We start from the raw sequence: 8,265 nt of genomic DNA on the forward strand, positions 1-8,265 counted from the left end.
GATCAAAGAAAAATGTTAATTAGAACCAAACCCAACAAGAATTCCTGGAAGAGTTAAAGAAAAAGTGGAAGGGGGAAAATTGGGAAAAGAAATGAGAGTGGTGCAAGAAAATTATGTAAAGAGAATTAACAGATTTTTTTTTAATGGGACAAAAACATAAAAGAAAATAACACCTTAAGAAACAGAATTGGCCTAATGGTAAAAGGCACAAAACCTCACTGAAGAAAATAATTATTTAAAAATTAGGAATTGGAAAGTAGCAGCTAATGACTCCATGAGACATCAAGAAATAATAAGACAGTCAAAAGAATATTTTTTAAAATAGAATAAAATGGCAAATATCTCATTGGAGAAAAAAAACTGACCGAGAAAACAGATCCAGGAGATATCATTTAACTGATCTCTCAGTTAAATTATTAGACTACCTAAAAGCCATGATCAAAAAAAAAAAGTGAGACTAGCATCATCTTTCAAGAAATTATTAAGAAAAACTACCCAGGTATCTGAGATCCAGAGGGTAAAATAGAAATTGAAAGAATCCATTGATAACCTCATGAAAAAAATCCCAGGAATATTATAGTCACATTCCAAGCCTCCAAAGAAGAAAACACTGCAAGTAGCCAGAAAGAAACAAATCAAATAGCATGGAACCACAGTCAGGATCACACAAGATTTAGCAACATCCATGTTAAAGGAGAGGAGGACTCTGAATATATATATTTAGGAATATATATATTCCTAAAGGCAAAGGAGCTGGGATTACAATCAAGAATAATTTACCCAACAAAACTGAATATAACCGTTGAGGAGGGGAAGGAGGCAAGAGAATGATGAAATAGTAGTATTTGATGAAATGGAGGACTTTCATGCACTCCTGATGAAAAGATCAGAGCTGAACAGAAAATGTGATGTTCAAATAGGATTCCATGAAATGAAACTATTTACATTCCTATGTACAAAGATGATACATGCAACTTCTAAAAACTTTCTCATTATAAGGCAGTTAGAAGTGTCTAAATAGAGTGCATGAAGCGATTATGTCAAAATGATCTAAAAAAAGTTAAGGGGTGAGAGAGTGATGGACTGGAAGAAGGAAGAAGGGAGAGGTAGAATGGGAAAAGTTTTATGACATAAAAGAAACACACAAGGAAGAACTTTTATAGTGGAAAGAAAATGGGGGAGGGACAATGCCTGAAATTCCCTCATTGGAATTGGTTCATAGAGGAAAGAATACATATAAACTCAGTTTGGTAGACATGTAACTTGCCTAATAGGGAAACACACCGGGAAAAGGATTTTAAAAAGGGGGGGGGGGGAGGGAGGATTGACAAAAGTGAGAGTGGATTAAGGGAGGCAGTGATCAAAAGCAAAACAGACTTCTGAGACAATAAAAAGAGAACAAGAAGGATAAGCAGAAGAAAATAGGATAGAGGGAAATACATCGTAACCATAACTATGAATGGGATGAGCTCACCCATAAAATGGAGGTAGACAGCAGAATAGATTAGAAACCAGAATACAACAACACATTGTATACAAAAGACACCCATGAAACAGAAAGACACACAGAGCAACAAGAGCAGAATCTATCATGCTTCAACCAAAACCAAAAAGGCAGGGGTAGCAATCATGGTCTCAGATAAAGCAAAAGCAAAAATAGAACTAATTAAGAGAGAAAACATTTTGCTAAAAAGGTACCATAGACAATGAAGTAATATTAAAATATTGTACAGCGAGTTTCTCTGATAAAAGTCTCATTTCTCAAATTGACAAATTTGACTCAGCTGACACATACAGTCAAATGAGTCAAACATAGAAAAATAAAAGCCATTCCACAATTGACAACTGGGCAAAGCATATGAACAGGCAATTTTCAGAAAAATAAATCATCTATAATCATAAAAATGTTCTAAATCAATACTGATTATAGGAATGTAAATTAAAACCACCTCATAACTACCTATCAAAAATGACAACTGTAGGGGATAAGGGAAAATGGATACACTAATAATTGTGAACTGGTCCAAACATTTGAGAGAACAATTTATTTTTTTTTAAAAGCAATTGGGGTTAAGTAACTTCCTCAAGGTTACACAGCCAGTTATTATTTCTGGGTGTGGTGCTGAGTATCTGAGCCCAGATTTGATCCAGGTCATCCCGACACTGGAGCCGATACTCTTACTCGCTGAGCCACCTGGCCGCCCCAAGAGAACAATTTAGAACTACTGTCCAAAGGGTTATGAACTCTGCATACCCTTTGACCCAGCAATACCACTATTAGGTCTATATCCCAAAAAGACCGAAGATAAAGAAAAAGGACCTATGTACAAAATATTTAAGAACAGAGGAGCAGAGTCAAGATGGCAGAGTAGAAGCACTACCTCCGAGCGGCTCCAGCTTCCACCTTCCCCAATCAATGTAAAAAGGGGACTCTGAACAAACTTTGGAGCTGCAGAACCCACAAAATGACACACAGAAGCTAACTTCCCGCTGAGGACAGCCCAGCAGGAAGCAGCTAGCACAGCACTCTGGGAGCTGAGCCCAGGCCCACAGTGAGCTTTAGTGAGGTTTTAGCCCCAGGGCGGGCCTGACCAGCCACCAGCCAGATAACTCCAGATCATCAGCAGCTGTGGCCCTTTCCAGAATTATCAACACATAGATGCTAAGGACAAAGTGAGAGGTCAGTGCAGTCTGGACTTTGGGACCAATAAGTGGGAGTGTGTGGCTTTGGCTCTCGGGGCGAGAAGCCACTGAGATGCCAGCATTGCCAGCCAGCACCATATGCTCTTGGCCTGCAGAGTGTAGGGGGACCAAGCAACCAGTCTGAGGGGTAATTGTTCTTGCTTTAACCTGCCTGGATCTGGATTGCAGTCTAGGGTGGAGGTCCTGGGGCGTGTCCAGCCTGCCAGAGTGTGTGGAGGCCTCAGAGAGGGCACCCATCTAATACCTCCGGCAGCTGAGAAAACCCCAGCATTTGGGATGAAAGCTCCCCTGTCTGGTGGCCTGAGGGGTGACACGACCAGGCAAAGGAAACAAAGCAGACAGAAGATTCCGACATTAGATTCCTATGTGGGGGACAAAAAGGAGCAAAGCATGGAACAGGAGGAAGACAGTGAAGTCAGAACTCCTACAACAAAAGCTTCAAAGGAAAATATGAGCTGGTTACAGGCCACAGAGGACCTTAAGAAGCAGATAAGAGAAGTGGAGGAAAAATTGGGAAGAGAAATGAGAACGATGCAAGAAAATTACAAAATGAGAGTCAACAGCCTGACTGAGGAAAATCACACCTTAAAAAACAGACTGACTCAAATGGCAAAAGAGGCTCAAAAAGGCAATAAGGAGAAGAATGCCTTAAAAAGCTGAATTTGCCACATGGATAAAGAATCTCAAAAGCTCACTGAGGAGAATCATTCCTTCAGAATTAGATTGGAACAAATGGAAGCTAATAACTTTATGAGAAATCAAGATGCTGTTAAACAGATCCAAACAAATGAAAGAATAGAAGGCAATGTGAAATACCTCATGGGAAAAAACACTGACCTGGAAAAAAGATCCAGGAGAGGTAATTTAAAAATTATTGGACTACCTGAAAGCCATAACCAAAGTAAGAACCTAGAAATCATCCTTCAAGAAATCCTCAAGGAAAACTGCCCTGATGTTTTAGAACCAGAGGGCAAAATAGAGCTTGAAAGAATCCACCGATCAGCTCCTGAATAAAATTCCCAAAAGAAAACTCCTAGGAATATTCTACCCAGGTTCTGGAATTCCCAGATCAAGGAGAAAATATTACAAGCAGCCAGGAAGAAACAATTTGAATATTGTGGAAACACAATCAGGATAACAGGATCTGGCAGCTTCTACACTGAGGTATCGAAGGGCTTGGAATATGATATTCTGGAGGTCAAAGGAGCTGGTATTAAAACCAAGAGTCACCTACCCAGCAAAACTGAGTATCATGTTTCAGGGGAAAATATGGTCATTCAGTGGAAGAGAGGACTTTCAAGCATTCTTGCTGAAAAAACCAGAGTTGAATAGAAAATTTGACATTCAGATACAAGAAGCAAGAGAAGCATGAGAAGGTAAACAAGGAAATCATAAACCACTGATCAAAGCTGAACTATTAACATTCCTACATGGAAAAACAATAATTGTAACTGATCAAACTTTTCTCAGTATGAAAATAGTTGAAGGGAATAGAAATATATATTTATACGTCTATATATGAGGGTATATGGGCATATCAATACATGTGTGAATGTGTGTATATGTTTACAGGTATACATAGATAGAGGGCACAGGACCAATTTAATTTAATATGAAGGGATGATACTTAAAAGGGGAAATTAAGAGGTGAGAGAGGAATATAATGAGAGGAGATGGGGAGAGACGGAATGGGGTAAACTATCTCATAAAGAAGAGGCAAGGGAAAATGATTACAATGGAGGGGAAGAATAGGAAGGCAAAAGGGAATGGGTCAACCTTATTCTCATTGAATTTGGCTTAGGGAGGGAATGAAATACACACTAAATAGGGTATCTCACCCTACAGGAGAGTAGGGGGAAAGTGGATCAGAGGGAGGATGATGGCAAGGAGGGCAGACGGGGGGGAGGGAAGTTGGAAGCATCCACTTTTGAAAAGGGATGGGACCAAAGTAGAGAACAGAACAAGTGGGAGGTGGGATAGGAGGGAGGGAAATCTAGTCAATCTTTTTCAATATATCTACAATGTTATTGTTTTGCATTAGCTATACATGTACAACCTATACTGAACTGCTTATCTTCCCAGTAAGAGTGGGTGACAAGGCAGGAAGGGAATGAACCTGGAATTCAAAGTTTTAAAATCAAATGTTTAAAATTATATATACATATATACTATTATTAATACAATCTTACATGTAATTGGGAAAGAAGATATACAGGCACTGGGGCATAGAGATCCACCATGCCCTACTGGAAAAGTTGAAGGAGATATGGGAGAGAGCAGATTGGAGGAGGGGATATCCTTTGGGATTGCTATTCTAGGGTGGGGTGGGTAGGGGAAAAATGGGGAGAAAATTTTTAACTCAAAATCTGGTGGAAATGAATGATGTAAATCAGAAGTTAATAAAGCATTTGAAAAATGAAAAAAAAAAGTGAACTGAGTACAAACTGAAATATGATTTTTTTAAATTTTTGAGATATGGCTAATATGAAAATGTTTTGCATTATTTCCCATGCATAATTGATATCATTGTTTGCCTTCTCAGAATGTTAAAAGTAAAGAAAAAAAGAAATTGAACATGTCATAAAGTAACCCCCTTAGGAAAAATCCTCAGAACTAACGTGAACTAGAGCATATCCTAAAAGCCTTTCCAATAAGATCAGGGGTGAAGCAAGGATGTCCCTTATCACCATCACCATTTAGTACTATACTATAAATGCTAGCTACAGGAATTAAACAGGGAGAAAAACTGAACGTGCCACAGTGAATGAATACAGCAATAGCTTTGGAGTAGGGAGGACCTGAGTTCAAATCCGGCCTCAGACATCTGACACGTTTACTAGCTATGTGACCTGGAGCAAGTCGCTTAACCCCAATTGCCTTGCCCTCCTCCCTTCAAAAAATAAAAACTAACTAATGTGACTTTATAAGTTAATTCTGGTTGGTTGCTGTCCTTCATTCTAGAAGAGGACCACAATGACATCACTATATTAGAGTTAAGTTACAATGCGCCTGGCTGTCACTGATCAGACCAACACAAGCTTGGAATGCTTAACCACAAGTTAGGCACAGATAGTCCACGTGAACATTTGGGATGGATTCTCTCACGTGTCTTTTGAGCATGCTTGCCCGGGTTCTGGATAATGAATGAGAAGTGAAACAAGGCTATGTGCTCACTCCCATGCCATGTTGTCAAATGCTTTCAATGAGGATAAAGATGGCATCAAGGTCAGCTACAGCAAATGTCAAATTCTTCAACTTGAAAAGGCTACAAGCCAGGATTAAAGGAGAGGGAGTGTTGGTGCATGATCTCTGTTCACAGATGACTGTGTACTCAATGCTGTCCTTGAAGGTGAGATGCAACAAAGTATGGATCGTTGTGATTGTAAAGTCAATTCTACTAAATATTAAAAAAACATTTAATTCCATTACTGCACAAACAAAAATAAATAAATAAAGGAGATCTACCTAGTTCCTTCTATAATATAACTATAGCATTGAAAAATTAAACCAGGGAGAGCCAAAACAAGGAAAGAAATAGATCAGTTTCCCTCGTGAATATTGATGTCAAAGTTTTAAATAAAACACTAGCAAAGAGATTACAGCAATATATCGCAAAAGTCATATAATATGATCAGGTTACCAAAAATGCAGGGCTTGTTCAATATTAGAAAAACTATAAGCATAACCGACCATATTAATAACAAAAACAACAGAATTCATATGATTAGTTCTACACATGCAGAAAAAACTTTTGACAAAGTACAAGTCATTCCTGTTTAAAAACACAGAAAAGTACAGAAAGAAATAAATGGAGCTTTTTTTTAATGTAAGTAGTACCTATTTAAAACCAAGTGCAAACATTATCTGTAATGAGCATATCCTAAAAGCCTTTCCAATAAGATCAGGGGTGAAGCAAGGATGTCCCTTATCACCATCACCATTTAGTACTATACTATAAATGCTAGCTACAGGAATTAAACAGGGAGAAAAACTGAAGCAATAAGCATAGACAATGAGAAAACAAAACTATCGCTTTTTGTGATAGTTTGATCTGATGAGTTAGAGAACCCAAGAACTAACAATTAGCAATTGCAAAGGTGTAGAGTATAAAATAAATCCATATGCATCATTATCATTTCTGAATACTGCCAACAAAACAAAGCAGGAAAAGATAGATAAATACTATTTAAAATGAAAAGACAGAATACTTAGGAATCTAGCTGACAAGGCATACACAGGAAATACATGAACACAATTACAAAACACTCTTTACACAAATAAAAATGTGTTTTACCTTCTCAAGCCAGAGGTGGCAAGAAGCCCTCCTGACAAGCTTCCCCCTTCTCCACCCCTAGGTGGCACTGACAGCCAATAGTGGTCTTTGGCTAGTTCAATCAGTTCTCCATTCTTGTCCAGCTGAAGGCTTTCAGTGGACTGCTTCCAACTGCAGGCGCAACTCCCCAGATTTCCCTAATCAAATTTCTAAAGGAATACCTCAGTCTCCAAATGTTTATATAGTTTCTCATTTTTTTAGTTATGAAACTTGCATATGCAAATCAGCATAAGTCCTCATCTTGATTTAGTTCTGAAGTCTCCAAACCCTTGAAACTGTTTCTTTATATTCAAAGGGCCAATAACCCCGCTCCAAAGTACACTTTGTGTTTCTTCCTAAAGAAGCAGTGGCTGAGATCAGGAAAGAGAGATTCCAATCCCAGCTTTTCCATTTACAAGTTGAGCTGAGGTATGTCACTTGAGTTTCTTCTTCTGGAAAATAGCAATTTATTAGATGATACAAAGATTGTACAAACTTGGGTGACTAGTATAGTGGTGGCCCGGATGATAAAGGATAAGGAAGAAGAATGGTTTTAGGGTGAGATAATGCAATGTTATCTATAATCCAAATCAACCCATCCATGTTTGCTCATCTCATGTGACTTCCTATTGAGCCCCCAAAAAATGAAAGGGAGAAGGCAAAGCTCTTACAAGTTGCAAAAGCCAAGTCTTCTACCCACGCTCTAAAGGGTACCTACTACTCTAGTCACAAGTCTGATCCTGGAAGCAGAGGATGAGTAGTCTAATTTCCCCAAAAGCACCTTGTACATAGCAGTTTAGGCAATGCCTATCCTAAAGGACCAACACTTAGAGGAAAGGGAGGAAAGATGGGAACCTGCACAGAAGAGGATAGGACTGGAAGAGCTTGGGAGGATAAAGGTTAGGTGTGGCTGTTCTGGAGACACGCCCAAGCACTGGCAATTCCAGTTTCAGTCAGATACAAGATGTGTTCCTAATTTCTGAGTAGTTGATCACGCAATTCTTGGGCTCAGGCCAAATCCCTGGCTCCAGAAGCCACAGATGTTTGACTGTTCACCTTGTGCCTCAGGAAGATTACCCTGGAAGATGCATCAGATAGGAAGAAACATGAAGCAAGGAGACCAATGAGCACACTGGAAGCCCAGAGGAGAAGAGATAAGGATGAACAGAGAATAGGAGATGGATTCAAGAGATATGGAATAAGACTTAGCTGACTGGATACTGTGGGGGGAGGCAGCCAGTGAAGAGGCA

Source organism: Petaurus breviceps, unplaced genomic scaffold (assembly GCF_028583685.1).
Source record: "Petaurus breviceps papuanus isolate PSGF00001 unplaced genomic scaffold, PetGlider_PUasm1.0 140, whole genome shotgun sequence".
In the NCBI taxonomy this organism is placed as follows: domain Eukaryota; kingdom Metazoa; phylum Chordata; class Mammalia; order Diprotodontia; family Petauridae; genus Petaurus; species Petaurus breviceps.